Below are 16,371 nucleotides of genomic sequence, written 5' to 3'. Positions count from 1 at the left end.
CGAGGAGTTACAAACGGAATGACAAAGTTAATATACTCTCCATAGTATGGTGGAGGGTATTAAAAAAATTAGGATTTGCTAAGTTTGCCCAAAGTTGGATAATCATTTTTTGTTCTAAGAGGTAAAGTTTTTTATGAAAATTTTGACCCGTTGTGGTGGAGGTACCAAAAGGAGTAGACCGATATTGCCCATTTCAGAACTCGATCTAAGTTTGATGATAACGGAGGACGTCCCTAGATCAATTCCAAATATTCTGAAACGGATTTGGTCCAAAGAGACATAGGACCTAAACCCTTCTTTTGATGAGACACATTTGGCCGTATGAAATGATATATACCGTATGTAGTCATATGGCTGAGGGGATAAAATAAATGATTGGTATGAGACATCATATGCCCATCCAGCCAAACAGAGGCTTTATATCTGCTATTAAGTAGACTGATTCTTTCTTAATTTCAATATCACAAACAATTCCTGCAATGCCAATATCTTATCGCAATTCGATTCTATTGAAAATGAATAATTTCAAAGAATATATAATACAAACATATGTATGTATACACATACCTGTAGTCATAACAAATATATAAGTATATTACAAACAATTTTGCACCTCAGAACTTATCGGTATGATCACGTCGTCTGCTAGTTGTTGTCCATGGCTGATAGAAGTGGTCGCGCGATTAATTTTTGTTTAACTGATTCCAGGTTACAACAGTAGTTGGAGCTGCTACCAACTCACCTCACCTCAGTTTCAGTTGGTTGTAACAACAAATGTTACTGCCTGGCTGGTTGTTTGGTTGCCGGTGCTAGCTCGCTCGCTTGCTTTGGTCATTGTGGTCGGCCACTGTAACAGCAGTGACGTTGTTGTTGTTATTGTGGCTATTTCACTGCTGATATGAGTGCTGCCAATTTTATTATAATGCGCCCTGAGTCAGAGTCGGCATCGTCATCCAACATCTTATCGGCGTGTGGTGGATATACCTATTTTCAAACGAACTGCCTATACAACAGAGCTACATACAGATGTACACTTATCCATCTATCAGAGAGTATAAGTATTTGCCTCATATGTAAGTATGTCGGTTTGTCTGTCTGTCTGTCCTTCCGTCAGCCTGCTTGCCTGTCTCTAGTTATTTAAGTTTGTTCAAATGTAATCGCCGCCGTGCACAGTGTTGTTGCTGTTGATATTATTGCGTTTGTTTCGTTGTTGTTGTTGTTGCCACCGCTTATAAAAACGTGTGTACAACTAAGTACTTAATATTGTTGTTGTTGTTGTCGTTGTTATTGTTTGTATCTCGACATGCTGCTAGTTTGGTTTAATCATTTGTTTGTAACTGCTGTTTCTGCTGCTGGTATATTTCGCGTTGTTGTTGATGTTGTTTTTGTTGTTATTATTATTATTGTCATTGTCGTCGACGTTGCCTTTTAAATTTTGTTATTTTTGTAATTGGGACTTTTTGCTGTTTTGCACACTCCTCGCTCATTTGCAGGCCATCACTTTTCACCAAGATCCAGCACCCCCCCCTCAGCTACAATAATCGCCACTGTATTCATTCGTATCATTCCGGGAAGGCTGTCAATAATCAACAGCCTCTGCTGACTGATTCGTTGTTCGAAAAATCGTTTAAATCGACAATCGACAAGGAATGACAAAAAAATAGAAAAGAAAATCAACTAAATGAATTATTTAACCGCTGCCGTATAATCATTCCGACACACAGATAAAGAACAAACAAACGATAGAACAAACACTCACCCACACACTTACTTAAAGATTATTTCATGTCATAAATGAAACGTTTTGCGGGCGAAATTAAAAAAATCGTCACTGATTGTCATGATTCTGTCAGTTCCGGGCAATTTTACATTTGTGAGATGTAAGGAAATGCCAAAGATACGATAATCTTTCTCAATAAATACGGATTCAAAATCCACCCTATAGAAGGGGTATACTGGGTTTCCCTTCCCCTTGGCAATATGTCGAAATTTTCTTTAGAAACCAAAATTGATTTGCATAACGCTCTACTACAGCATTTTGTGTTACTTTCTGCATTACTAGCAATGGGAAGATACAAAACAGCAAGATATTTTGATAAAAAATTTACAAGACCAAAAATGTCTTCTTTTTAGTGTACCAAGTAATAAGAGACGCCTACACAGAGTGGGTACAGGGTTGCCTATATTCGACGGACCATTCCAATCGACGAGGCTTGTCCGCAGGCAACATTCTTTGCGTCAATTGCATTTTTTACCGGAACAAATGCAAATCAATGCGAATAATTCGTTGTAAAGTGAACCGAGCCATGCCCAACTGCTGAGAACGGCGTTTTTGGAATGTTCTTGGGGACCTCTCAACACTGGCTCGTACGGCAGCGATATTCTCGGCCGATCGCCTTAGTCGACTTTTATATGGCCTCTTCGGATTAGAAAGAGCCTTACCAGTCGACAATTTTTCGTATGGTAAAAATCTGCTTGGTCTGACGCTGCAAACGCGGTATGTCATTAAGCGATGTGACATCTCTGTTAAAAGTTATGGCGTTGCCAGATGGGTCCGTCGAATATGGACAACCCTGTACTCCCTATTATATAAAATAAGATATCTGGTTCGAATCTTTTAAAAAGTATCACACCTCATTATACCCTCAGCCATGTGGCTACAGAGGGTATATATCATTCGACACGGTCAAAATGTGCTTAGTCGAAGTAATGGTTTTAGACCTTAGGTCTCTTTGGACCAAAACCGTTTCAGAACATTTGGAGTCGATCTAGTGATGTCCCTCCGTCCGTCCGTTCACGATAACGATAACTCTCGAAGAGAATATCCGATTTGATCCAAAGTTGGTGCATCGTAATATTATTGTCAAACTTAGATCGAGTTCGGAGATGGGCAATATCGGTCTACTCCTTCTGGTACCTCCCCCAAAAAAGGTCGAAGTTTTCAAAAAATATATTTTCTGCACAGAAAAAGAAACGATACTCCGATTTTGCTCCAACTTTGCAAATCCTAATTTTTGCGTCAGTACTACGTCAGGTGCTAAAATGGACATTATCGGCCCACTCCATCAAGTACCTCCCCCACAACGGTTCAAAATTTTGAATAATTACAACTCTTATAAAATGTTATGTATGAGTTCGATTGTCTTCAAATTTCACAGATTCCAATATTTTTATCAACCCAAGATCTGGTGTTATGATGCGTATATCGGTCCACTCCTTCTGGTGCCTCCCCCACAAAAGATCAAATGTTCAACAAAAAAATATTTTCTGCTCAGAAAGAGAAGCGATAATCCGATTTTGCTCCAACTTTGCAAATCCTAATATTTGCGTTAGTACTACGTCAGGTGCGAAAATGGACATTATTGGTCCACTCCATCAAGTACCTCCCCCATAAAGGGTCAAGATTTTGAATAATTATAATTCTTATAAAATGTAATGTAAGTGTCCGATTGTCTTCAGATTTCATACATCCCAATAATTTTAGTAACCCAAGGTCTGGTGTGAAAATTAAATTTATCGGTCCATTCCTTCTGGTACCTCCCCCACAAAAGGTCGAAATTTTCAAAAATATATATTTTCTCCACAGAAAGAGAATCTATAATCCTACTTTGCTCCAACTTTGCAAATCCTAATATTTGCGTCAGTACAATGTCAGGTTCGAAAATGGACAATTGGACAGATGGGATATATCGGTCCACTTCTTCTAGTACCTCCCACCAAAAAGACTCACAATTTTGAAAATCCATGAAGCTCCATTCAGACATAGTCATCTCAATATTTCCATCAACGCAAGATCTGTTATAAATATAGTAGAGATCGGACCATTTGTGCTGGTACCTCCCCACATAGGGTTCAAGCTTTTGATAAACCAGACGCTCAAAGAAAGCGAAATGAATTTTATATACTTGTGAACCCCTTCTGGTATCTCACCCACAAAGGGTCACAATTTTCAATACTATTATTTGTCATAAATTGCGAAACAACTCAGCGATTCTTTAAACTTGCTATGCCTAAACATTTCTCTCAACCAAAAACCTAATACGAATATGAAATTTATCGGAATTCGAATAAAATAAGATATAAATGTTCGATTTTCTTGTAATTTTGCGCATATCAATATTTTTATCTATACTAAATGAAGGCCGAACTTTGAATACCCTCCACCATTTGGAAAGAATTTGAAAATTTTCAAAAAATAAAATCCTTAAAAAATGCTGTTATAATTTTAAAAATACCAAATATGGCCGTTATATAGGGGTCTATACGACGTGGACCTACATAGGCATTGTTTGTCATAAGCCATTACCATACTAAAATTCGAAACTTGAAATAAACGGTGAATAATGTAGCTAAAATCATCAAAATATCGTATATTGGGAGGTACCGTTATATCGGAGCTGTACGAAGACCCGGACCAGCATAGACAATTTTCTGTCACAGGCTGTAGCATGCATTACGAAATTCAAATACCACATCTCAAACCATATCGGTGGGAATTGTACCTAATATCGTCAAAATACCGCATGTAGGGAGGTACTGATATATGGGGCCTATACGAAGGCCCTGGACCTGCATAGACAATTTTCCGTCACAGACTGGAGTTCCCATAACGAACTATTTTCTGTCATAGGCTGTAGTATCCATTACGAACTTTAAATAACAAATTTGAAACAATTCTGGTGAATAATGACGCTAAAATCATCAAAATACCGAATATCGGGTGGTACCGTTATATGGGGGCTATAGGAAGACGTGAACCTGCACAAACAATTTTCTGTCATGGGCTGTAGTATCCATTACGAACTTTAAATAACAAATTTGAAACAATTCCGGTGAAAAATGTCGCTAAAATCATCAAAATACCGAATATAGGGAGGAACCGTTATATGGGGCCTATACGAAGACCTGGACCTGCATAGACAATTTTCTATCACAGACTGTAGTTCCCATTACGAACCCTAAATACGTAATTTGAAACAATTCCGGTGAATAATGACGCTAAAATCATCAAAATACCGAATATTGGGAAGTACCGTTATATGGGGCAATACGAAGACCTGCACAGACAATTTTCTGTCCTAGGCTGTAGTATCCATTACGAACTTTAAATAACAAGTTTGAAATAATTCCGGTTAATAATGTCGCTAAAATCATCAAAATACCGAATATAGGGAGGTACCGTTATATGGGGGCTATACGAAGACGTGGACCTACATGGCCCACTTACGAACTTAACTTGCCTACTGGAAAAATAAACAAATGGGCAAAACTTTAGCATTCTATCTTAATTCATTCGGAAAATAGCGTGATTACAACAGACAGACGGATAGACAGACAGACAGACGGACGGAAATCGATAATCGACTTAGAATTTTACACTGATCAAGAATATACGGGTTGCCCATATTCGACGGACCCATGTTTTTTTTTTCTTTGGGCCCATTCCAATCGACGAGGCTTGTACGCAGGCAACATTCTTTGCGTCAGTTGAATTTTGTACGGGAACAAATGCAAATCAAAGCGAATAATCCGTTGTAAAGTGGGCCGAGCCATGCCCAACTGCTGAGAACGGCGTTTTTGGGATGTTCTTGGGGAGCGATGTGACATCTCTGTCAAAAGTTATGGCGTTGCCAGATGGGTCCGTCGAATATGGGCAACAATGTATATACTTTGTTGGGACTTACAAATGGAATGACAAAGTTAATATACCCTCCATAGTATGTTGGAGGGTATAAAAATGGAATACTTTGGTCCAGTATATCTGATACCTCACGTTCATTTTAACATTTTCTAAAAATTATCACAAATCTCATATAAAGTGAAGGAAGAAGTCGATATACCATACCTGGGACGACGCAGTATTTATATCATATTTATTTAGGTCCTATACGAAATGGACAATATTGGCCCATTCCTTTGGACCCTACTTCATAGAGGGTCAAGAGTTTGAATAATCATAACACAAGCACAAATATTTTTAAATAATCGAACATAGGCTGAGGGTATACATCTATCGGCAAACCCAACTGATACTTTTTAACTCGATGTAATGAAATTCAATTTCGGAAAAAAATAAAATTTACATTAATTCATAATGAAAACAATAAAAAAATCCATTTATGTTCTACAAAGCCCAAAAGTTCACGGCCCCACAAAAAGAAAAACACCAAACAAACAACCAGAAAAACGAAATTGTTTAGTTTTGTTTAATTAACAAATATTTCCGCTGCCAACCAACAAAGAATACCTCCTCCATTTATTGTTATTTAAATTGCTGTCAACTTTGTTGTCTGTTTATCTATTTGTGTGTATCAAAACTGAATTTATTTTCAATACAAATTCAATTGAATTTCTATTTGAGTTGAGTTTTTGTTGTTGCTACTGCTACTGCTGCTTTTGCTATTTTTGTTTAACTCGGGGGGCCTACAGCTTTTTTCATAAGCTGCGCAAAACAAGTCCAAAGGTTTCACACCCTCCTCACCGCTTTTAAAATCCAACGACAACAACAACTAAAAGACGAATGGAACAAAAATTGAAAACAACAAAACTGTTATTCAATATTCGCTCTATAATATACGATAAACGAAATCATAACGTCACATATTATTGCCGCTGTTGTTGTAGTTGATTTGTTTCTATTGTCATAACAGATTGTCAGCGGGCCCATGGCGCTATCATGGATGGATATATAACTGCGGCCGACCATACATTGTTATCTTGGAAAAAAAGTTGAGTATTTTATTATCGTGTTAGGTAATACCGTTAGCCGAGTGAAATAAGAAACTAGGGGCATTTCAAACTCTTATTCGCTCAAGAAGAAAAATGTAGCCAGTATTGGCAGGTATCTGAGGGATTTTTTTGTCACTTAAAGGAGGTTAACTAAAATTAGTTAGGATACCTTTTTTAATCCCTTTACAGCTGCAAGAAATTTGATTTGTTATTATTGGAAAAGTTTGTCAAGGTTATGAAAATGTACAGGTACCAGAGTGACCCACCGAAACAAAGGCAAAAGGGCTGATACAAAAATTCTGAAATGTGGTATGATTCATAAAAAGAGTAAAAACAGCACAAATTGTAAGCTATTGCCCAAAGCTAGGGTACTTTCCTTGGTACCCAATAGGTTACCCATTCTGAAACGGGGTTCTAATCCCTCTCACTTATATCCCCGTTCGGAAAGTTGTTCGAATCCTTTATTCTAACAAGGTTTAGCAGAATCATAGAAGAAAGGAGAATTTTATAGGATTTTCAGTTGGGTTTCAGGTTTGGTATCAGCACGACCCATGCCTAAATGTGTACCAGTAGCTTTGTTGGCAAAGACTTCGAGCAAACGAATGACTGGTCTTGCCTCTCGCTTGGTCTATCAGCCCTCTCGTAAACGTCGCTGGTGCTAGGATGAGTTCTGAAGCAGGCACATATATCCCCGTTCAGAAAGTTGTTCGAATCTTTTATTCAACAAGGTTTATCAGAATCGTGGAAGAAAGAAGAATTTCATAGGATTTTCAGTTGGGTTTCAGGTTTGGTCTTAACACGACCCATGTCTAAAAGTCTTCCAGTAGCTTTGTTGGCAAAGACTTCGGGCAAAGGAATGACTGGTCTTGCCTTTCGTCTGGTCTGTTAGCCCTCTCGTAGACGTCACTGGTGCTAGGAATAGTTCTGATGAACATATAACTGAGATGTTGGCGGACCAGGTGCAGGGAACGCTTCGATATGGAGGAGTTTCGGTCAGCGATTTTTTTCAGTGTTGGACACCATTCTCCGCTAGTGCCGTTTAGCTCTGCTTATGGCTCGTCGGTGGACAACATCTCCCTTTCGGAGGATAGTGGATTTGTTTAATACAGGAAGTTTGTCTTTGCGCTTTCACGCCGTAAATCCTGAGGAATGAACAAAATATTCCTGAAAAAGGCAGGAAACAGAGTTCTGTCCTTTCTGAAAATACTCTTCAATTTTTACCTGAATCTAGGGTACTTTCCTTGGAAGGGTGCCAAAAATGTTCTTTAATGAAGCTGGGTTCTGCCCCCTGGTTATGGTTACTACAGTTCGATTTCACTTCTATCACCGTTAGGCAAAATATTCGAATCCTTTATTCTGGTAATGATTAAAAGAAAGAAAGGATGAGATTATCAGTTCAGTTTTATGTCTGGTCTCTCCACGACCCATGCCTCAACGGCTATGTTGGTAAAGGCTTCTACAAGAAGTTGTCTGGCTAGATATCGTCAGGTCTTTTTCTCTGCCTGGTACAATGAAATTGTATACAAATTCCCATCGTTTGGAAATCGTTTTCTTCGGAATCGATTTTATAGGATTAAAGTAGGTAACCGACTCTCTAACCGTCGACGGATGTTAGCAGGGTTTACTCAAGCTTCCTCCCTTGGGACGGTTTTTTACCTCATCTTTTCCTAAAAAATCCGGCTGAAGGTCTCTTCATAGAAGAAGCTGAAGGTCTTCTCATAGAAGAGCTGAAGGTTTTCTCATAGAACAGCTGATAACCTTCTCATAGAAGGTCAGAAGGTCTTCTAATAGAAGGCAAGAAGGTCTTCTCATAGAAGGCCAAATGTCTTTTCACAGAAGGCCAGAAGGTCTTCTCACAGAAGACAAGAAGGTCTTCTCATAGAATGCCAGAAGGTCTTCTCATAGAAGGCCAGAAGGGCTTCTCATAAAAGGACAGAAGGGCTTGTCATAGAAGGCCAGAAGGGCTTCTCATAAAAGGCCAGAAGGGCTTGTCATAGAAGGCCAGAAGGGCTTCTTCATAAAAGACCAGAAAGGCTTTACATAGAAGACGAGAAGGTCTTCTCATAGAAGGCCAGAAGGTCTTCTCTTAGAGTGCAAAAAGGGCTTTTCATAGAAGGCGAGAAGGGATTCTCATAGGAGGCCAGAAGGGCTTCTCATAGAGAAGACGTGAAGGTCTTCTTATATAGAAGACGTGAAGGTCTTCTCATAGAGAATACGTGAAGGTCTTCTCATATAGAAGACGTGAAGGTCTTCTCATATAGAAGACGTGAAGGTCTTCTCATAGAGAAGACGTGAAGGTCTTCTCATAGAGAAGATGTGAAGGTCTTTTCGTAGAGAAGACGTGATGGTTTTCTCATAGAGAAGATATGAAGGTCTTCTCATAGAAAAGACGTGAAGGTCTTCTCATATAGAAGACGTGAAGGTCTTCTCATAGAGAAGACGTGAAGGTCTTCTCATAGAGAAGATGTGAAGGTCTTCTCATATAGAAGACGTGAAGTTCTTCTTATAGAGAAGACGTGAAGTTCTTCTCATAGAGAAGACGTGAAGGTCTTCTCATATAGAAGACGTGAAGTTCTTCTCGTAGAGAAGACGTGAAGTTCTTCTCATAGAGAAGACGTGAAGGTCTTCTCATAGAGAAGATGTGAAGGTCTTTTCGTAGAGAAGACGTGATGGTTTTCTCATAGAGAAGATATGAAGGTCTTCTCATAGAAAAGACGTGAAGGTCTTCTCAGAGAGAAGACGTGAAGGTCTTCTCATAGAGAAGACGTGAAGGTCTTCTCATAGAGAAGACGTGAAGGTCTTCTCATAGAGAAGATGTGAAGGTCTTTTCGTAGAGAAGACGTGATGGTTTTCTCATAGAGAAGATATGAAGGTCTTCTCATAGAAAAGACGTGAAGTTCTTCTCGTAGAGAAGACGTGAAGTTCTTCTCATAGAGAAGACGTGAAGGTCTTCTCATAGAGAATACGTGAAGGTCTTCTCATAGAGAAGACGTGAAGGTCTTCTCATAAAGAAGACGTGAAGGTCTTCTCATAGAGAATACGTGAAGGTCTTCTCATATAGAAGACGCGAAGGTCTTCTCATAGAGAATACGTGAAGGTCTTCTCACATAAGACGGGAATGTCTTCCCATATAAAGTCATCAAAGTTTACAATAATTTAATTTTAAATAAATATCAAGCTAAACAACAACTCATTTCAAACTGTCACCAAATTTCCCCAATACTTTACACAGAATATTCCTACTTGGAAATAATGTCGCCAAAGTTATCACCGCCAATTAAATGTCTCTCTCCCTCTCCCTATCTCTCTCTCTCGTGCCATATGTATACACATTGTGGTAATTTCAAATATATTGTTGTGTGGGATATTTTTATTATCAATGTTATATTTTTTTATTACTCTCTACGCACTCTGACCATAATGAAGTTAATTAATTTATTTTATTATCACATACTCACACATAAATACACCAACCCGAAACCTATCACCAAACTCACAGTCCAAAAAACAGAACAACAAAAATTATATATATTTTAACTCTCATCATTACAGAAATATGTTGAAAACCTCAAAGTTTGCCAAGGATGATGAGCGAACGTGGGGCATACAGACGGATAGTCATACAGTTGGATGGATGGATGGTTGGTTGGTTGGACTGTATGCCCATCAAATGTGTCTAACCGCAAATGCGATTTATCACATGTAAGTAACGCGTCATGTCTATCATTCGTTTACAATTTTCCATTGAATTGTTTCTTTTTTTTTTTTTTTCATAATTAAATATTTGCTAACGTTGCCACCTTCCACCACGACCATCAACATTGGGCGCCACACAGTTGGCTGGCTAGTTGCCGTTTCTTCCGTCTCTTCTTCCACTTCACTTCCCTCAGTGTTCTACCATGAAAAATGTATGCAATAAATAAAAGCCATAATATTGTGGTACGAAATGCCTAGCCATAGATTTGTAATAGTAGCAGTGAGGTTTGTTTTCGTCAAGGGCCGGAATGTATGCGGGAGAGTGATAAGTGGAATGTCATAAAATGTAGGATATGGCAAAAAAAAAACGGAAAAATGGGAAATTTGTGAAATATGTTTTTATTGGAATTATAAAACGAGAGAGAACTATCTTCTACCTATTAGACCTTTAAAAAGACCTATAGCCTGTAAAAGATCGTCCTTATATTTACCACCTTTAAATGCTTTTTCAGCAGGTATTTAATAGCCTTTTATATCCTAAATAACTACTGCAGAGTTAAAGGCCTTTTCAGCAGGAATTCAATAATCTTTTATATCTCAAAAAACTACTTCGGATTTTAGCTATACGACAAAAACTAGGAAGCTATATGAGTCGCGTAACCTTTTAAAAGGTAATATGAAGAAACCTTAATCTGTCGAAAATAATAGCTTATTCTTTAAAACAAGTGAAAAATTGTCTGAACTTTCAATAATCTCAACCATTAGGCAAAAATGTATATGTATAAAAACAAGCTACAAAGCTGGAATTTCGGCCAGGTCGATCTTTTAATACCCTCCACCATTTAGAACGAATTTTGCAATTTTCAAAAAACCAAAATCCGTTAAAAATTCTGTTAAAATTCTATAAAATACCGAATGCAGCTGTTATATTAGGGTCTATACTATGACCTGCATAAATAACTTTTGTCATAAGTCATTACAAAATTCAAAGACGAAACTTGGAAAAAAATCGATGAAAAATCATCAAAATACCGAATAAAGGGAGGTGCCGTTATATGGGGGCTATACGAACTTCATATACCAAATTTGAAACAAGACCGGTGAATGTCGCTAAAACCATCAAAATACCCAATATCGGGAGGTACCGTTATATGGGGTCTATACATACACGATACATGGCCCATTTTCAATACCAAAAGTTCTGCAGACATAATATGCTTTTGAATAAAATTTTATCAGCCTACTTCATTTCGTTCGGAAGTTAGACTGATTTCCACAGACGGACACAACAACGGACATCGCTAAATCGACATAGAATGTTATGCTGATCAAGAATATATATACTTTGTGGGGTCTAAAAAGTATATTTCGAGGCGTAACAAACGTCATTCCTTAACTATGGTGGAGGGTATAACAATTATCAAGTCTCAAACACAAAATCCGAAACAATTCCGAGGGAAAAGGTTGCTAGGGTCATCAAAACATCGAATATTGGTTTGTACCGTTATGTGTAAACCGTGGACCACAATGGATCGTGTTTTGACAACGGTTGTAAAACCCACTATGAACTACAAACACGAAATTTAAAACAAATCCGAAAAATGTTGCCTAAATCATGAAAATATCGAATATCTGATGGTACCGTTATATGGTCGCTATAGAAAAACAAATATCTATACATAACCGAAGGTTGTGAGTTTCTGACAGGGCGTTGGCAAATGAAAAATAACTTGTTCGTAACCGTGGCGCAGGGTGTTAAACTACCGTCACAAGTTTTATAGCAATATTTGACAAAGAAGAAATGAGGAATGCAGTAAAATATTTATTTGTCGACTTTCCGTGGCCAAAAATGTCCACTTACTTCGAGCGACAAGCCTTTGTAAAACTAAAGATTTTTAAGTGATTGCGATCAACAAAAATTGTCAAAGGTCTTCTAGCTCTAAACCGCCTTTAAAAGCCTTCTTGCAGTAGAAAACTTGATAATTTTCTCATAACTGTTGATAGAATCAGCATCCACAGAAGACCTTTCAATCATCTTTTGAATATTGAAGACCTGGAAAAGGTCTTTGAAATATAAAATTCCTTTCAAAACTATTCTATCTGAAGAATAATTCAAGCTACAGAGGATCCACAAAGGCCTTCTAGTTAAAGACCTTTTGTCAAGGCCCTTCTAAAATAACTAAAAATGCGTCTATGATCTTCTATTTACAGAAGTTCCATGTACCTAAGACTTTTGAGCAATCGTCTGTTTTATTTTAGTACTCATTTGCAAAACCACTCCATATCTTTATCCTCTCTCTTAACCCAAACTAAATTTAGTTCAATTTAGTACTTTTCGTACAATTGTATAAAAGTACAATCACGAAATTAATTTTTTTTCCAAAACCATATCCAAATCTCAATCCCAGATCAATATCAAATTTGAGTATCCTAACCCTATCCACCCATCCAATACCAAGTTTTATACCATTTAGTACTTTTCGAACAAATATAGTAGGCATTTACAAACCACAGCCAAATCTCAAAAACAGATACCATCAGTAATCTAAATATCAAATTTCAGTTGTATTCCTCAATATCTATACATCAATATCAAATATGAGTATTCCAGCCCTATCCTTTCAGTACAGAGGCACCAATATAAGATTTCGGGATTTCTGCTCAATCATTTCTCCCAATACCCAATTTAGTTCTACTTCGTACTTTTCCTACAATTATAGTATACTTTTCCAAAACCAATTATATATTTCAATCCCATATACCAACAGAGTCTCCATTATCACATTTCGGGATTCCAGCTCTATCTCTTCGCCCAATACCTAATTTAGTACCAATAAGTACTTTTGGAACAGTTATAGTACACATTTCCAAAATCACCTCGATGTATTAACGATAGATACCAATAGTGCCATCTGTATCAAATTTCAGGATTTCAGCCCTATTTTCACCCAATAGCAAAATATAGTACTATTTAGTGCTTTACGTACAAATAAAGGATGCATTTCTAAACCACCGCCAAATATCAAACACATATACCATCGTATCCCTTCAACCCAATACCAAATATCGGGTCATTCAGTACTTTTCGTAAAATTATAGTACACATTTCTGAAGCCACCTCCATATGTCCAGGCTAAACATGAACAGCGACTCTAATACCAAGTTTCAGATTTCAAACATTATCTGTTTACCCAATACAAAAAAGTTCCAAATATAGTAATATTTAGTACTTTTCGTACATTTGTAGTACATTTCTAAAATCACCTCTTTATTACAAACCGTTCACAAACAGGACCCTAATACAAAATTCCAACTTCATCCGTTCACCCTAAACCAAACAGTTCCAAATTTTGTACCATTCAGTTCAGTTCCCACATATTGTACACATTTCCAAAGCCACCTCCAACTTGATTTCCAACCTTGATTCTCATACTAAATTCAAAGTTTCAACATTTTTCCGTTTACATAATACTAAATGGTACCGATTTAGAAGTTCCATTTTTGAAATTTTCGTAATCATAAAGTTCGAATTTCCAAAAACCCTTTGGTGAATCTATCCTGCTCTCCATCAGTGACTCTCATTCCAAGTGACATCGGAGGAATATATATGTAAATTTGGACCGATTATCACTAATGTAAATGGGGCTTATGCTTACGCCAAACAAATCAACTTTGTATCGCATTCGAGCAATAAATGCGACCTGTATTTGACTTACAAGAGTACATAGGCCGAAATTTTATGAATATCACCATTAGAAATTATAAATTTATCTAATTTTTTTACATGTTACAAAGCGGAGCGTAGACGACATCTTGCACCACATTGTGGTGTGGGGTATAAATATTTTCCTTTACGTCAATATTTGTAATATTTTGACCTAACTTTTTGTATTCCCAAGTCCGTGACGACGACAATTGCGGTTTTAACTAGGAAAATTTGAATTCTGAACTACCATGCGCCGTTTTTCTGGTTTATCTATAGAAATATTTCTACTATAGAAAATGTAGAAAAAAATCTCTTATTTTTTAAGAGCCTAAGAGGGTCTTAAATTTTCTAAAATAAACCCTGTTTAGGATACAATTTCCATAAGGACCTGTAAAAGATGTAAAATGATGGATGAAATATTTTTTCTTCGTATCGAATGCATTACAAATAGTTTTGCTTCGTTGACTTTCTTACATCAAATTTGACACCTTTGCTTCAAACAACAAGAACAATATGTCAAAGAAATCCCGTAGATGTCACCGAAGACAACAAAAGATGATGATGATCTCATCAAGAAAATTTCCGTAAACAATTCGAAGGAAATATTCCTCGCCTTGCCAAGTTTCCCCACCATTTGACAATTGGAATTTCTTTTGAAAATAATTTCTTGTCGTCGAAACGCTTTACATCTTCCTATACCTGACGGGGGAAATGGCATGTGAGTGTGTAACTCCCCTCGGTGAGATTATCGTTTAGATTAAGCAAATCATGTGAAAACACAGCTAAGCGTATGAGGTAACAACAACGGCAACAACAACAGCAGTAACAACAACACAAATGCTAATGCCACAAAATTAACAATGATAATTACATCTAAGGCCGTCTTGTACAATTTTCGAAAAACTCATGGTGTGATAAATGCATACCACGCTCTCCCTCTCTCTCTCTCCCACTCACTCTTTCTCTATCCTTTTCTCAACCATACTTTGTTGAGTAGCATGAAATCCTGTGACAAGGCGACAAGACGTAAGAAAAGTAACAACAACAAGAAACGGAAACCTTTAACGCAAGGCATCATTTGCTAGGCCGAAGTTGATCTGCCTGGAAGCTGGAAGGTAAGTAAGCTGAAGAGGTATGATGTTATTTTAATTAACATCTGTTTGTTGTGATGCCTCTTGCTGCTGCTGCTGCTGCTGCCGATGCTGTTGTTGTACCTTGAATTGCCACCACTGGGTCTTACAGAATGAACGGCTGTCTGTCCGTCCGTCCGCTGCCAGGCTGCCTTCGTGTGGCATCATAAAAACACAAAACCGACTAAAAGATTAACTAAATGCAAATATAAACAACAGCGCCGCGTCTACAGCAACTCGAACAATCCAGTCAATACGAAAAGCGACGAACGGTGTTGTGTGTATTAAATCCACCACTGCTGCTGACAAGGGTGGCAATGATGATTGTGACGGCGGCGAAGGCTGTATGTAACCAACGACACCGACAAGCTAGGTATGTATGTCGGCAATAATACTTTCTGATTTAACTACCAACCAACATCAACTTGGTGGCTGAATGCCGGGCTGGCTGACTGACAAAATGGAAAAATGAAATGAAACGAAATGCCTGATTTGATGATTGTTATGCTTTCCTCGCTCATATCTCCTCTATCGTCTCAAAGCCTTCTCACCCTTCCCCCTCTCTTCGTTTCGCGATTACTGGCGCGTTTTGAATCCTTCTTCTTAGGCCAGCCAGCCAACCTACCTATCTACTTTGCGTTAGCAATGTCTATGCTGCATATGAGACGAACTTATTACCGGGATATGACGATGATGACGTTCATTTTGTTGACGAACATGATGCTGATGTTCATGATGGGGGTATCCACTTTTCTTCTATAGAGCAACAGCAACAACAACAAACAATAATAACTCCCGTCGTCGTCGTCTCATGCACCATTTCCATTTGTGTGGTGGCACTTTGCACCGCTGCTAGACTCTGAATGACAATCATCCAGTCAATATGCTTCAGTTGAGTTGCTTCGTTTATTTTATTTTACTCTTAGCCTTGGTGAAGAATCCAGGGAAGAGAGAGGGGTTGCACAGGCAGGCACATACTGAAGGTACATGAGAGCTAAATTATCAAGAGACAGTGGTCTTCTGTAGCATTATTAGAAAAATTGGCAACGTTTCTGGGGACAAAATATTTTCCCACAGGAAGTGAAGTGAAAAGCCAGGTAAACTCTATAG

At 37.9% G+C, this 16,371-nt stretch overlaps 1 long non-coding RNA gene across 1 annotated transcript; it reads left to right on the top strand.

The window, feature by feature from the left end:
• The first annotated feature begins 619 nt into the window (after window positions 1-619).
• Window positions 620-10,658, top strand: LOC131801883 (uncharacterized). The gene is made up of 3 exons (XR_009341948.1): window positions 620-1,073; window positions 10,282-10,431; window positions 10,566-10,658. It is a non-coding gene; the product is annotated as an uncharacterized LOC131801883 (long non-coding RNA).
• The last annotated feature ends 5,713 nt before the right edge of the window (window positions 10,659-16,371 follow it).

Source organism: Musca domestica, unplaced genomic scaffold (assembly GCF_030504385.1).
Source record: "Musca domestica strain aabys unplaced genomic scaffold, Musca_domestica.polishedcontigs.V.1.1 18, whole genome shotgun sequence".
NCBI lineage: Eukaryota > Metazoa > Arthropoda > Insecta > Diptera > Muscidae > Musca > Musca domestica.
Note: the sequence above shows the minus strand (reverse complement) of the source record. Positions and strands in the feature narration are given on the sequence as shown.